Source organism: Sciurus vulgaris, assembly GCF_902686455.1.
Source record: "Sciurus vulgaris genome assembly, chromosome: 6".
Lineage (NCBI taxonomy): Eukaryota > Metazoa > Chordata > Mammalia > Rodentia > Sciuridae > Sciurus > Sciurus vulgaris.
The window spans coordinates 133034785-133050890 of NC_136466.1; the positions used below are offsets into that span (position 1 = coordinate 133034785).

A 16106-nucleotide genomic window follows, 5' to 3' on the forward strand; every position below is an offset into this window, starting at 1 on the left:
CTAAATGCTAATGTATCTTTTGCCTTAACTCTCATATATTTTTATCTCATTCAAAAAACAGAAACAAAATCAAAAAAATTTCAACTGTTAAAAAAAAAAGTACAAGAACATTTTTTTCTTATAATTTGAATATTTTGTTTGTCCCCAGCTTCCCCAAATTCTTTCTTATGGCCTCATTGTCTGCCCCTTCTCAATCTCATGCTTATTCAAACTTTTCATATGTTTTAAAATTTTTTGAGTTTTGGTTTCTACTCCTCTTCCCATCTTCATTTTCTCTGATCATCTTGTAGACACTGGTCAGGAGATACTGGCCTTCTAGAAGCGACTGATTTCTTACAACACGTTAAAATATTTCACAATGTCATTAGCCACCTCTTTCCTTACAGCTTCCTCCCATTCCTCTCTAGAAGTCTTCCTTCTGTCCACAGCACATGCAGATCACTGCAAGACTGAAAGAGGATGCAGCAGACTGTATTTCTTGCACTGTTTTACTCTCTACTTTCTTTTATTACCAACTTTCTCATAAGATTTCCATATAATCACTGCATTGTTTTTTGTTCTTCACATTTTGCCAAAATATTTCCTTGAAAGTTATCCATGACCTGTTGTTCATCAATGCTTTGTCTTTGAGTCACTGATGGCACATTTTATGCTGCTAATAAAGTTCGCATGCTAAATCTCCCCTTTGGGATTTTTACATTGTACCATTAACTGAGCCATTGGCTTTCATTTTCTGTCTCTGAATTTGTTCACTTTAATTTATTTCATTGCACACTTCAATTCTGCACATTTTAGCTCTGCGTTCTTGCCATAAACTCCATTCTTAAAAGCTTCATGGTATCCCCTGGCACCACATATATAATAAGTTCTGTAATGAAGTCATTATCTTCCATCACTAAAACATTTATCTTTTAAAATCTCTGTAATTTTTTTAGTCATTCTCTCAAGTCATTCGGAATGTAAAACTTTAGTCCTATTTTGAATCTTTTCCTTCTGTGCTCTGTACATCCAGTTACCCATTCATGGTGGTAATGCATCTCACATCTGTGCCTTGCTTCCTTCCTTGATGCAATCGAACTAAACTTACTCCTCTCACTATGTTAGACTAATCTCTTATGTAGATGGGCTGGTCATTTCTCTGCTCAGAAACTTGCAGTCTGCATTACAAATTAAATCAAATACAGAGTCTGTGGGTTCATATTCCACCCTTCTGCACTCTAGCTAAATTTCCAGCTTTTCTTTCTGTTGTTGCCCTGAGTGTTAAGAAGTGACCTGTGACCAAAGTGAGCAATTTGCTTTTTTGCAAAAATAAAGTATAATTTATCACCTTTGAATTGAATGTTTTCCAGAAATTCTTCTCATCTGTTGGTAAAAATCTAGTTCAAATTATACCTCCTTCTTTCTGCTTTCTTTCCTCAGTCTGGATGTAACCCTTTTTTTTTCCTCTGATTCCCAGGCACTTAGTCCATAACCTTTGTGTGCTACTTATCCATTCCACTCTCTTTTTTTTTTATTAGTGTTTCACATTTGTTTTCTCCATCTTTGTTTTGAAATTTTCTCAAGAACAAGCACTATTGGTCAATAATTTTCATTTTTTTTAATTGCTGGCACATTTAGAAAAAAATAAATAACTCAAATATTCATTCCAAGTAATATCTTTCTGCTTTTTAACCATTCTGAATTTTCTGTTTCCACTAAAAGTTACTTATTCTTTTAACACAAAGCTGTAAAAATATCATTTAAGAGCTTTGGAAATAAATGTAGCTAAATATCTGATACTAATACTAATGTAAAATTATGATCATTTTTATTTTTGTTTTACTGGAGATCAAAATCAGGACTTTATGCCTGCAGGGCGCAGACTTTACCATTGAGCCACATCCACAGCCCTTTTCATTTTGTTTTTCAACAGAGTCTGAACGTGGGACCTTCATGCCTCAGTCTCCTGAGTCACTGGGATTATAGGCTTGAGCCATTGTGCCAGTTGTTGCTGACATTTTTGTAGCTTTAATTTATCACTCAGTCCTCAGTCAAATTAGAACATAAAAATATTTTCTTTATTTTTGTATAATGTAATTCAAACTTTTCTGTATTTTTGTAGAAAGCAACATTTTATTTATTTAAAAAGCTATCAATATGCTTTGCTCTATCTCTTCCTTGTAACTCAGATTATTATAATTTTTTTCAGTTTAAATCTTCTTCTCTAAATGGAAGAAGCTTGGGACACTGGAACCAGGTTGTGTTCTCCGGGGCTCAGAGGGGTTCATATGTAGAGTAGGGCAAGTCATAACATGGAGATAAATAATTCAAAAGACAGTATCCAAGATAAAGTTCAAAGTGAAAGCATGCAGAAGATGTGATAAAACCAAGGCTCTATTCCAAAGAGGCAGGAAACGTTAGAATTCCAGCATCAAATCTCATGAAGAAAAACAAAAAGCTGACAGAGCAAGTACATAAAGGATCCCTAGGAAATTTCTCCTTTAAATGAGAAATAGACCTCTGTGATAAAAGAAAAAAAATTCTCAACATACTATAAAATGAAGATAATGGGAGATTTTTCTATACCGTGTGTTTTATTTCTTATTCTTTGTCTTACCACACTATAATTGATATTTATCTTGAGTGAAAAGCAATTCAGTTTTCAGTTTTACCTGCACCCACAGACAAACTTTCCATTTGGTTAATTCCTACAACTATTTAGTTGCTAAATTATGAACCTTTTATCCTTATTTATTCAAATACCATAGTTCAGGGTCTCAGCACCTTTAACCTCATCTTCTGAAGTTTACTCATGACTTGTCTCTCTCGCTTTGATCTCAACCAGCTCAAAATGCAGGGCTACCATATTTGTTGGTAAAGCTCCAAATGTGATATCACTCTTCTTGGGGCTGATCATGACCTCTCATTCCCTAGGTCCGGACTCCTTAACCTGGCACAGGAAAACTTCATGCCAGCCTTCAGCTTCATGTCTTCACATTAATGGTTCATTAACCAAAAACTGATCATTTTTGATGAGTATTGTTGATAATTTCCTGGGGGGGAAAAAAAACTTCTGATTCTTCTTTGTCTTTCTCCATTCTACCCCTTAACTTTCAATCCTTTATATCTGACTTACCTCCTACTTTCCATTTGGCACTTTTGTCAGGCATTGTCCTCTTCCTAAATTTTCTCTAACCACTCCAACTCTATTACAGTATTTATTATTTGTCAGTTTGTTGTCTATGTCAGGACCATGAGTTTCTTGAGGATACAACCTGAGTTTATTACACTTGTATCTTTAGTGACCAGCATGTACTAAGAACTCATGAAATATTTACTTAGTGAGTATTTATTAGAATTATGAATGGAAGCCAGGGTGAGAATCATGGCTATTTAATCAAATGGGTGCTCCTAGAAGTGAAAGCATGCAGTGCTCAGACATTTACCACCTAGAAAGGGGAAAACAATATATCACCACTTACTCTTCTGCTCCTCGGCTTTTGGTGGTCTGGCATCAGAATCACAGGAAAGTCCATGTTTAATATTGTACTGAGCTGAGTATTAGAAGAGGGAAAGCATGGGTAGAATAGAAAAGTGAAGAAAAACAAACCATGGTAAAGAGATAACAAAAGTCATTACTAAATTGAAACTTGAGTCTAAAAAATTCCAAACATGATTTTATAACAAATGTTGAATAAGAACAGTGGAACATACTTCTATCAAATCAGAATACTATGAACATACCACAATCAAGGTATAGTGTTAGATCACGAGAAATAGTTAAGAAATAATAAAGCACATCACTCTGTCTTTTCTAAGTTGCACTTCATTTAGGAGATGAGCTGTAACCTTGCACCAATCTGGGTTTCTATAACTGTTGTGCTCTAGTACTCTAGAAAGCTCCTGCCACACAGAAAACCTTGAGCAACCAGCACAACCTACGCCCAGTAGGTGAACCACGGCTCTCAGAAAGGGAAAGCAGCATTACTTGGTAGTTATTTCATGATAAAAGGTAAAAAATAAGATGTCCATTGTACACGTGTACACACATATCACAAGAACTGATAATCATATATTCAATTTTGAGCCAACAGCATGAAATATTACAACTTAAGAGTAAGTTATCAGTGCTTAATTGTTCAGAATGTTCATTTTTATGAATGTATTTAAAGTAATGTGAGATGTTAGCATATAATTATAAGCAGAGAGTTCAGCTTACAGAAGTCTAGGAACCCAGAAACTTACAAAAATGAAGGATATATTACACTTTCAGAACCTCAAAAACCCAAACACATAAACTATTGCTTAAAAGTAGAGAAAAAGTAAAATGTAGTGGTAAAGAAAATGAAAAATTTTCTCTATTCATAATAAATTTAGTCTATATTAAGTTTATCCATTTTACAACCCAGTCTTTGTTTTAAATGTTTGAATACTTTTTTAAATTCCTAAGATATTAAATGGTGATAAGGATTTCATTTGCCTGACCTTTGAAAGTTCTTTCAAAAATCTCACATAAAATTAGTGCAGTTTGTTGATATTTCACAAACACTTTATTGAAATAATTCTATTTGTTTCTGTGGCAGAAATTAGGTGATTTATCTTTGTCATACATTATAGACAAATTGCTGAAACAAATTTAAAAAGCAAATGGTTCGTTCTTATTGTTCAAGCCTCAGTACCAATGTTACCTCCCCAAGAAGCCTTCCCTGTGATGCTCCCTTGCAGTCCCTGTTACATAAGCCTTGTTGGTGCATGGCTATCACTCTTGCCTAACTTTTCTCTTCGGTGTTGTCTGATCTGCCATGAGAATTCAAGAATCAAAACAACAAGGGCTTTCTCTTTCTTGATTTCTACCCTAACTTGAGCCCATAGATAGTAGACACTTAATATTTACTTTTTGGATAAATAAATAAATGGAAATTAAATAAGGATCCATCCTTAACATCCCAAAGAAACCGTTGATTGTGAGGACTCAGCATTTTGTCAATAAAGCAGCAGCTCTTGTATGCATAAGAAAAGCAATGCTCAAAATGATAAGAGTTTTCTCACAGATGTGATTGTAGATCTGACTGCCTTCATTATTTTTTTCTAACATGTTACATAAAAGAAGCTGGCATCTTTGTGTTTCTCTGTAATTGTGTTTGATGTACGCCCTATATGCCAGAGCATTCTACTTTTTATGTAGTTGTTTTTACATTCTATTTAACTTTTTTCCAGGTTTATGCATGAGTCATTTTGTGAAGAGTTAGCTTGGGGAGTGCAGAAGGGAGAGATTTTCAATAAAGTACCATTATAAAAGGTTTATAAATATTCTAATAACACTGATGGAATACACAGGAAATGCTTTCATTTCTTATATCGCTGCTATGTGTTTGTGTCCATTGTTTCCAAATACAGATGTTGAAATCCTCAACTGCAAGGTGATGGTATGAGGAGATGAAGGCTTTGGGGGGTAATTCTGTCATGAGGGTGGAGCTTTCATGGATGGGATTAGGACTATTATGAAAGAGGTCCCAGAGAGATCCCTTGACCCTCTGCCATGTGAGCAACAGCAAAAAGATGATCATTTATGAACCAGAAAGTTGGCTCTCACTAGACAACAAATCTGCTGGCAATATAATCCTGGAATTCTCAGCCTGCAGAATTGTGTCAAATAAGTTTTCGTTGTTTGTAAGCCACCTGGTCTCTGGTATTTTGTAAAAGCTCCCCAAGTGACTAAGAAAATTACTATGGCAATTTTGCCTAGAGTATCACTGATGACTTATCAAACACTGGTGCCAGTTACCTCGTCCAAAGCTAAGAAGTGAGACACCTCAGGGTATCAAAGATTCACAGAAGCAGATCGTCATATGCAGTTCACGGTCAAGGTCATACAACCTGCACACTCAGCTACACTGGAATTTTGTGCATTCTGGGAAGTGATTTTAAAGTCATCTTCAAATATTCTTTTCAATTATTCACTGAAATGCTAAGGCCACAAAATAAAGGAATACTACAATTTTCAAAAGAAAATCCTTTTTTAAAAATTAGACCTTTACAGATATGCACAGTAGCTGGGTTCATCCTGTCAGAGTCATGGATGCATGGAAATCCATTTCAGTTCATGAACTCCTCCTTGTCCTCCCCCTTTTCCCTGTCACCTTCCTTCCCCTGTCTTATTCTCTTTCCTATATTCTATTACATTTCCTTTTGCTTGTCTTCCTATTTGATTTTTTTTAATGTTATCCCATCCTTCCCTCCCCTTTTCTTGAATTTACTCTAGCTTCCACAAAGGAGAGAAAATATTCTTTGAGCTTCTGAGTTTGGATAATTTCATTCAGGATGACATTTTCCATTTTCATCCATTTACCAGAAAACGCCCCAATTTCATTTTTTATGGCTGAATAGAATTCCATTGTGTGTGTATATATGTGTATTAACCTGTGTTCTTGTTGTACAAGATGTGATGTATGTATATATCACAATTTCATCACAGTTTCTTAATCCATTTGTCTATTGATAGGCCTCTGGATTGATCCCATAATTTAGCTATTGTGAATTGTGCTGCTATAAACATTGAGGTGGCTGTGTTGCTATAATATGCCAATTTTAGATCTTTAGGGAAAAAACAAAGGAGTGGGATAGCTGGGTCTTATGGTGGATTCATTCCTAGTTTTTTGAGGAATCTCCATACCACTTTACAGAGTGGTTATATTAGTTTGCAGTCCCACCACCAACGTACAAATATACCTTTCCCCTCACACCCTTGCCAGCACTTGTTATTGTTTGTGTTGTTGATCATTGCCATTCTGAGTGGAATAAGATGAAATCTTAGTGTAGTTTTGATTTGCATTCCCATGATTGTTAGACCTGTTGAACATTTTTTCATACATTTGTTGACTGTGTTTCTTCATTTGAGACGTTTCTGTTGAGCTCTTTTGATGGCTTATTGATTGGGTTGTTTGTTTTTTGTGGTGTTAAGTTTTCTGAGTTCTTTGTGTATTCTAGATATTAGTTTCCTGGAGGAGTAGCTGGTCAAGACTTTCTCCCATTCTGTAGGCTCTCTTCACACTCTTTAATCATTTCCTTTGCTGTGCAGTGTTTTATTGTTTGAAGACATCGGCTTACTGATTCTTTGTTTTATTTTCTTGTGATTTGATGTTCTTACTAAGGAAGTCAAAACTAGCAACTATACAATTAAGTGTTGACACTATGTTTTGTTCTAGCAGTTGTAAAATTTCTGATAAAATTCCTAAGTCTTTTATCCACTTTGATTTGAGTTTCATGCAGGGTCTAATTTGAGAGAGCGTCTAATTTCATTTTCTGCATTGAGTTATCCAATTTTCCCATTTGTTAAAAAGGCTATCCGTTCTCCAAGATGTATATTTGGCAGCTTTGTCAAATATGCAATGGCTATAGATGTGTGGATTTGTATCTTTGTTTTATATTCTGTTCCATTGCTCTTCATATCTGTTTTGATGCTAGTACTACTGTGCTGCTTTGTTACTAGATCTCTGTAGTACACTTCCAGGTCACTTGTTGTGATGCCTCCTGCTTTACTATTCTTGTTTAGTATTGTTTTGGCTATTCTGGTCTCTTATTCTTATAAATGAATTCAACGCTTGTTTTTATTTTTTTTATTTTTTTATTTTTTTCCTAATTCTATAAAGAACGTCATTGGTATTTTGATGGGTATTGTACAAACCTGTATATTGTTTTAGGTGGTTTGGCCATTTTGACAATATTAATTCTGCCTATCGAAGAACATTGGATGTGTTTCCATCTTCTAAGTTCTTTAATTTATTTCTTCAGTTGTACAATTTTCACTGGAGACCTCTTTTACCTCCCTAGTTAGATTAATTTTCATGTATTAAATTTTTTGAAGTTATTGTGAATGGGATGGTTTTCCTGATTCCTTCCTTGGCTGAATCACAGGTAGAGTATAGAAAAGCTACTGATTTATGGGTGTTGTCATCTAGTGGAGTTTTTTGGGTCTTCTAGATAAAGGATCATATCATCAATGAACAATTATCATGACTTCTTTTCCTATTTGTATCTCTTGATTTTCTTTTCTTGCTTTATCACTCTGGCTAACATTTCCAGGACTATATTGAATGAGAGTGGCTAGAGTGAAAAGACTTGTCTTATTCCTGAATTTAATGGAAATTTAGTTTTTCTCCATTTAGTATAATGTTGGGTTTGGCCTTGAAATAATGACTTTTATGACATCGAAATACATTTTTTGATCCATAGATATTCCAGTGTTTATAATATAAATGGGTGTTAGATTTTATCAAGGCCTTCTCTGCATCAAATGAGATGATCATGGAATTTTGGCCTTAATTCTTTTCAAGTGATGAATAACATTTATTGATTTTCATATATAAAAAATTGATTTTCATATACCAAAAATTCCTAGAATGAGGGCTGCGGAGATAGCTCAGTTGGTAGAGTGCTTACTTCTCAAGCACAAGGCCCTGAGTTCGATCCCCAGCACCGCAAAAAAAAAAAAAAAAAAAAAAAAAAAAAAAAAAATCCCTAGAATGAAACCTACTTGTTCATGGTATATTATCCCTTTGATGTGTTTTTGAATGTGGTTTGCTAATATTTCATTAAGGATTTTTGTGTCTATTTTCATCACATTGGATATTAGTCTGTAGTTTTCTTTCTTTGATGTGTCTTTGTCTGGTGTTGGTATCAGGGTTATAGTGGCTTCATAAAAAGTATTTGGAAGTATTCTCTCCTTTTAATTTCATGGAAAAATCTGAGAAAGACTGGTGATAGTTCTGTGAATGTCTGATAGAACTCAGGTAAGAATCCATCAGGAAGGTCCTGGGTTTTTCTTTGTTGGAAGGCTCTTAAATGCTGTTTCAATGTCATTACTTTATATTGGTCTGTTAACATACTTTATCTTGGTCTGTTGGTTTTCTCTATCTTCCTGATTCAAACTTAGGTAGGTCACGTGTCTAGACATTTGTCAGTGTCTTACAGATTTTCCAGTTTACTGGAGTATAAATTTTCAAAAAGTAAGTTCTTATAATCCTCTGAATTTCAGAAGGATCTAAGTTGATATCTTTTTCATCTCAGATCTTGTTGATGTGCATCTTCTCACTCTGTTGTTGTTAGTTGGGCTAAGAGCTTGTCACTCCTATTTATCTTTTCAGAGAACCAACTCTTCATTACATTAATCCTGTGTATTATTTTCTTATTCTCATTTTCATTGATTTCAACTGTGATCTTAATTTGTTCCTATCTTACTGGTTTGGGAGCTAGGTTTTCTTCTTTTTCTAAGGACTTCAAGTCCTTAGAAAACAGAATTATGTTTAGAAACATAAATTTATCTATTTGGTATCTCTCTAATTTTTTAATGTAGGCACTCAGTGCTGTAAATTTTTTTTTCTTAGAACTACTTTCATATTGTCCCAGAGATTTTGATATGTTGTTTAGATGCTTGTTCATTTCTAAGAATTTCTTGATTGATATTATTTTTTTCTTTGATCCGTTCTTCATTTAGGAGAATTGTTCAGTCTCCATGGGTTATAGTGGTTTCTATTATTTTTCTTGCTATTGATTTTGGGATTCATTCCATTATGATATGATAGGATATATGGGACTATATAGATTTTTAATTCTTTTGTATTTGCTAAGTTTTGCCTTGCAGCCTACGATATGATCTATTTTGAATAAAGTTCCGTGTACCTCTAAGCAAGAAAATTCAACTGTTCGGGGGTAAAACATTCTTTAAATATTCATTAGGTCCATCTGATTTATGATTTTATGCTTTGATAACTTGTCTATTGATGAGGAGGGTTCACCGAATCACCCAGTACTATTATGTTGGGGTCTATGTGGGACTTAACATCATGGAGTATTTTTCCATGTAATTGGGTGTATTAATATTTGGGGCATAAATGTTTATTATTATATCTTCTTGTTGGCTGTTCCTTTTATTGTGTGGTGGACTTTTTTGTTTCTTCTGACTATTAAATCTTGCTTTAAATCTTCTTTGTCAGATATGAGAATAGCTACTCTTGCTTGTTTTCTTAGACCATATGCCTGAAATATTTTTGCCATCCTTTCACCTTCAGCCTGTAAATGTTGTTGCCTATGAATCCCTTGTAAATAGCATATAGTTGGATGTTTTATGATTTATTCTGCTAATCTGTGTCTTTTAATTGGAGAGTTGAGATCATTTACATTCTTTGTTAGCATGGATATGTGTTTGTGGTTTCCTGTCATTTTGTTTTTTCTGCTATATTTTATCATGTCTTGATTCTCATTTAGTGAATTGTTCTTCTATTGAATTTCCTCTGTTTGCGATTGTTTTTGGAGATTGTTTTTTAGTTCCTCTGTTTGTAGTTTATTTTTGAGTATTCTTTGTAGTGCTGGCTTAGTGCTCATAAATTCTTTTAGTTTATTCTTGTTGTGAAAGTCTTTATTTCCCCCTCAAATTTGAAACTAAATTTTGCTTACTGTAGTATCCCTGGATAGCAGTTGTTTTCTTTTATGAATTGAAATATTTCATTGCAGGCTCTCCTTGATTTTAAGGTCTAAGCTAAGAAATCAGAAGTGAATCTTATTGGTTTGCCTCTACCTGTGACCTGATGTTTATTTCTGTCAGACTTTAATATTCTTTCCTCATTTTCTGTTAGGGATTTTGATTATGTCTTAGTGATCTTCATATTTGACTAGGCATATTTGGGGGTCCTGCAAGCCTCCTGTATGTAGACATATACCTTGTTCATGATAAGGGAAATTTTTCTGTAATTATCTCCTTGAAGATGTTCTTTTTACCTTTAGTTTGTATCTCCATGGTCTCTTCTACCCAATGCTTCCCAGGTTTGGTTTTTTGAAGTTGTCCCATAGTTCTTGTATATTCTGGTCATGCTATAGAATTTTTTCCTTTATTGCCTTTTGTATACTGAAGATCATATGCCTCTTTTCATGCCTGTGGTTCTGTCTTCAAAGACTTGAGATTCTATTTCCAGTGTAATCTAATTTGTTAGCAATGCTGTCAAGTGAGTTTTTAATTCGATCGTGTCTTTCATTTCTAGGAGTTCTGCTTTTTTTTTTTTTTTTTTTTTTTTCACTATTTCTATTTCTTTATGGAAGTGGTCTCATCTCCTGTAATTACTTTCCTAATTCCTTTCTTACATATTCCTTTCATTCATTGAACATTTTAATAATCAGTTTTTTATAATCTTTCTCTGGGTTTTCATCTATTTCACAGAGGAAAATCCTTTAAGATGGTACCCAGAAACTTGGCATTTTAAATTATACCTACTATATTATAGTGTATCTCTAATCTACTCTGATTGCTCTGTAGCTGTGTTTGGTGAAAACTCTGAGTTTGCAGAGTAGGGCTTCAGTAATTTCTACCTGGCTTTCCCTGGAGACCTTTTTTTTTTTTTTCTTTTCATCCCATCCATTTGTAGTATGCTCTTATTTACTTCTGGTTGCACAGAAATATAAAATTTCATTGTTTTGGATAGTTGATTTTTTTTTCCAATGACATTTGTAGATGTATGTTCTTTCAATACATAACAAAGAGTGAATGGAAACCTGCTACTGAAGGTCTGTTTAGTATCTTCATCATCATTTTAGTTCTAGCAGACTCAATTAAATCCAGTTCCAGCACTAAATAGATCTGTGACTTCAGATTATTTTCTTAACTTATTTGTACTTCATCTTGAATATGAATGATGCTAATAACAATTACTTCATAGAGTTGTCATAAATAATAAGCAAGGTAGATAATTTTTTTTAAAATTGGAAAGTGTCTGACACATAGGAAGTACCTAGCAAAATTTAGCTCTTAGTGTTGCTATCATTCAATGGAGAATAGGACATAGTCCCAGCTTTCCTGGCCCTTACAATTTAGTGAGAGGCAGACATTTAAATACTCAAGAATAAGTATATAAAAGTGCAAAGAGGGTGACTCAAAGGGTAATAGGCCAATATATGAGAGACAACATGCCCAGCCACATCACATGTCCTATTTTCTTTGGAATTCATTCAAACAGTCTGCTAATAAGCTCTCCCTTCATTTTAGCAGTCAGTGTTCTGGTGACAATGCCTTAGCATAAAAACTTGACATTGAAATATTAGGATCATAGACTGATGTATGCATTAGTAAATGCTGGCAGTATATTTAAAAATAAAATATAATTAGAAAAATTCAGTGAACTATATACCCCCTTGCTTATGAGAGCCTGTTGGAATGTGTACAAAGTAAGAACATCTATTTTTAACATGATCAGATTTATACTGATTCGATTAGAGCAAAATGGCAAACTTAACAGTCAAGAAAGAGGTTAATGCCCTTCTGAGCCTGTCTCCAAAGTTCAGAACCGATCTATTTTTAAACAATGGAGTGTGAAGAGCCATGGGCTGAAAATAGGTACAGATCATGTGTCCCAGTGGAATATAGAACGTCAGTATATTTCATTTTCACAGAACATGAATTGGGCTGAGTATAATCCTGTCCTTCTGACCTTTAATTTGTTGAATAGATTTTTATACAAGAAAGCATCATTTGCATGAATATTTATTTATTGTAATTCTGAATTATTTTTAAGAGTACATAGTTGTTGATTTTCAAATGTCTTCTAAAACTGTGCTTAGTTAAAATTATCTAAAATAAGCTAGGATTATTACATCATAAATCTATGCCAGGAGCTTATAAATTTTCAGATATTCATGTAAAGGAATAAGTAACAAAAGACTAGAAACATTATATAAGTGACCTTGCTGTGGTCACAATGCTAAACAAAGAACTTGGGTCTTCTCTCCGTTGGCCTAGAGTTTTTTCAGTGTATCCCTAGATTCTGGAAAAGAAACATAAAAACATGTATTGATTTTTTTTTAATGTGTGTAAGACATTGATCCAGGAGTGACAGGAAAGGCAAATAGTAAGATGTGGTTTTCAAGTCTCAAAGAAAGTGCTTACTACATACTGGGACAAAAAAAATATAAAAATATTTAAAAAAATCTATGAGGAAAATGTAAAAATCATTACTAAAAATACAAAAAAGGTAGGAAGTCACTTATAGTTAATTGTGAGAGAAATGCAGAACATGCATACTAAAATTATTGAGAAAAGCCCATGCTCACATGGCCATGGAGCTTCTGGAAAGGCATCAGAGGGACAGGTTTGCCCTGACTCTGGAAGCACATGCAGAATTTGAATAGACCACAAGGAGGATAAAAAATGATATTTTGGGTAAAGAAAACAGGGTAAATAAAAAAATACCTTTACTTCCAAATCTAGTTTCTTTTTCAGCTTCTCTTTGGTCTAAGGAAGAGGGAAAATATACTGAAAACTAAAAATCTTTTTCTTTTAAAGTCATGTACGTTTGAGTTTTAAATATCTGCAACTGCAAATTCAATATAAACTTGTTTTCATTGTTAGAATATTTTTTCTTTGGGAAAATCGTGACTTTTTTCCATAGTTATAATAACCATGAAGATTATTTTAAATGAATTTTGGAAAGGGATCTATATAATAGAACTCAAACGAAAATAGTTGAGAAAAACAAACTCAAGAGCAACCCTGATTAGTGCTAGCAAGTAAGGCAGTCAGTATAAACATTAACATAATTAAGATTAGGAAGATGTCTGTACTTCATAAAGTTTGATTTTGTATTGAGGTTCTACACTGAAGCTAAAAGTAAATCTAAGGTAGATAATACTGTCTTCTATGGTTTTAAGTAACAGCTATTAAGGGAGGCTTTACGTGATGCATTTGTCTAGTTTACATAACCCAATTTTCTACTGTTTAAAAGACTCTCCCAAATTGATTTATATGCTTGGTTCTTCATATTGTTAAGCACACAACTGAGATGTCTCATCTTGTTTTATTTTGAAGCTTGCCTCAGCAGAATATAGAGTAAGATAATATTGTCCCCTAAGCCTTAATGATGATGATGGTGGTGGTGGTGGTGGTGGTTGGTATGGTGATAATGAGGATGATGAAGATATTGATTTTAAATAATCACTTTATGTGGAATACCTACCAAGTGTTGGGGTGCTTTGGTTTTGATAGCACTTCAACCATTAAATACTTAATGCAGAGTGACTAGGTGCAGGTGTGTTAAGATAGATAAGCATATAAATAATATAATTTGAGAGTTCACTAATTAGCACTAGTTCACTAGTTCACTAGTTAGCAAGAAACTAACATTAGAAAGATAGAAGTTCTATATTTGAAAATCAAAAGATCAAATAATTGTAAAAGGAAAGAAACAATATTATATAACACCTCTAAAATGCTGAGTGCCTTAAATTCGAGTTTTTAACTGTCACAGTCGTGAACAAAATTTATATATTTCGAATGTTAGTTCTGATTATAAAACAGGAAAAATTAATTGATTTTATAAAGAAATTACTAGTCTAGTTCTGTTCCTAGTGAGATGTGTCTGTGTATTTAATTATCATGCTTGATAATAAGTAAACTCAGGAAAGAACTCTGTGTGAAAAAAGTAATCAGTGGCATTATTTATATGTTTTCCAACCCTGGAGTTCTTTATTTTTTTTTTAATTTAATTTATTTTTATTTTTACAGACTGCATTTTGATTCATTGTACACAATAATACTGATATTAATATACTTAAATGGCATAAGCTTCTAAAGTGATACTATATTTTAGTGACATGAATGTGAGAAATTTATACTTGATCAATTCTAAAGCTTTAGAAAGGAAAATCTAGAAAAGGTTAAGAATAATATCACAAAAGCTAATGATGAAGAGTAGAAATATTTGATCCATGAATTAAATTGAAATTCTATAATCCAAATCATGTTTTCCAAGAAAAACCAACATGGTCATATGAAATAAACAAAGATAAAGGGCATACTAAAAAAAAAATTAAAGTTTTATGAAAAAGACTTCATGGTAATTGTACACATAGAAATTTATTCAATATATAACAAGTGTTTCTAAGAAATATTAAAAGTATATGTATATATATTAGTTGAGGAAAAATATATTTAAACATATTTTTAAATAAGCACACATTAACAGAGCAGGAAAAAATCAATATCAATAGAATTATTTAATTTATATGTTGTAATCTATAAATCATTATATCTGGTAATAGGAATTTCTTCCATAGAGAGTTCTTTAAATTAAAAAAATCTAATAAAAATAACTAATGTCATGATATATTCTTGCTTGTTATAAATTCTTGGGGAGTTCAAATATATCACCAAGTTATTAAGTTTCAAGAAACCTAAATGGTTTTGTTCTCTTGCTGCATTTTTTATTCCCTTCTAGTAATTTTAAGACATATGTGTTATATATAATACGTATCGGGCCTCTAAATTTATTTAGTTAAGTTGCATTTGTCATACAAAATAAATTTCAAAGTTTCAACACACTTTTTTGATTTATCTACAATTCACTTCCTTATGTTTAAACAAACTTAATTTCTTAAACCCAAAGTAAGCAAACTCCAGTGCTTAAATTTTTCCTCAAAAATCTATGTATGTTACATACAATGAGGCATTATGGATTGGATCCTGGAACATAAAAAGAATACAAGCATAAAACTAATCAAACACAAATATAGTCTGGAGCTTCATAGTAATCAGCAGTGTTGATTTCTTAGTTTGGCAAATGTCTCATGCAATAGAAGTTCATAACTTGAAAAACTTTGGTGAAGAGCATATGAGAATACTTTCTATTGAGTTGCAATATTGAGTTGCAATATTAGGTAAATTCATAATCTTTCCAATGTAAAATTTTTCTTTAACAATCTGCATATGAAATTGAAAAGAGAATGATCTTTATTCTGCTACCAGAAATCTCCTTGACTCTCCCAACTAATTCTGTCAGGTTAGATAATAAACGAGTCTCTCAAGGTTGTTAGGAAGATTAAATTAGATGCAATGTATAAAAGAACTCTACAAACCATGTCACTATTTAAAAAGTTATCATTTCTATCTCAATTCTTGTTGGATGACAGGCATCTCTGACTTTTAGATCATCATGGGAAGATTAAAATTCATATAATTTTCCCAAAGGCTCTACACTAGAATGTAAATTAAGCATTGAATTTTTAAACAAGCTTTAGAATATTTACTCCTTGCATGTATTAGTAGGTAGTGTAAGTCATTTCAAAAATAATTAGTTTTATAATCATCTGTT

General features: G+C 32.9%; 1 protein-coding gene across 2 annotated transcripts in view; it reads left to right on the forward strand.

Annotated features, from left to right (window-relative positions):
* HCN1 (hyperpolarization activated cyclic nucleotide gated potassium channel 1) overlaps positions 1 to 16106 on the forward strand; it is a 404733-nt gene that overhangs the window by 324524 nt on the left and 64103 nt on the right. The gene's annotated exons all lie outside the window — the stretch shown is intronic.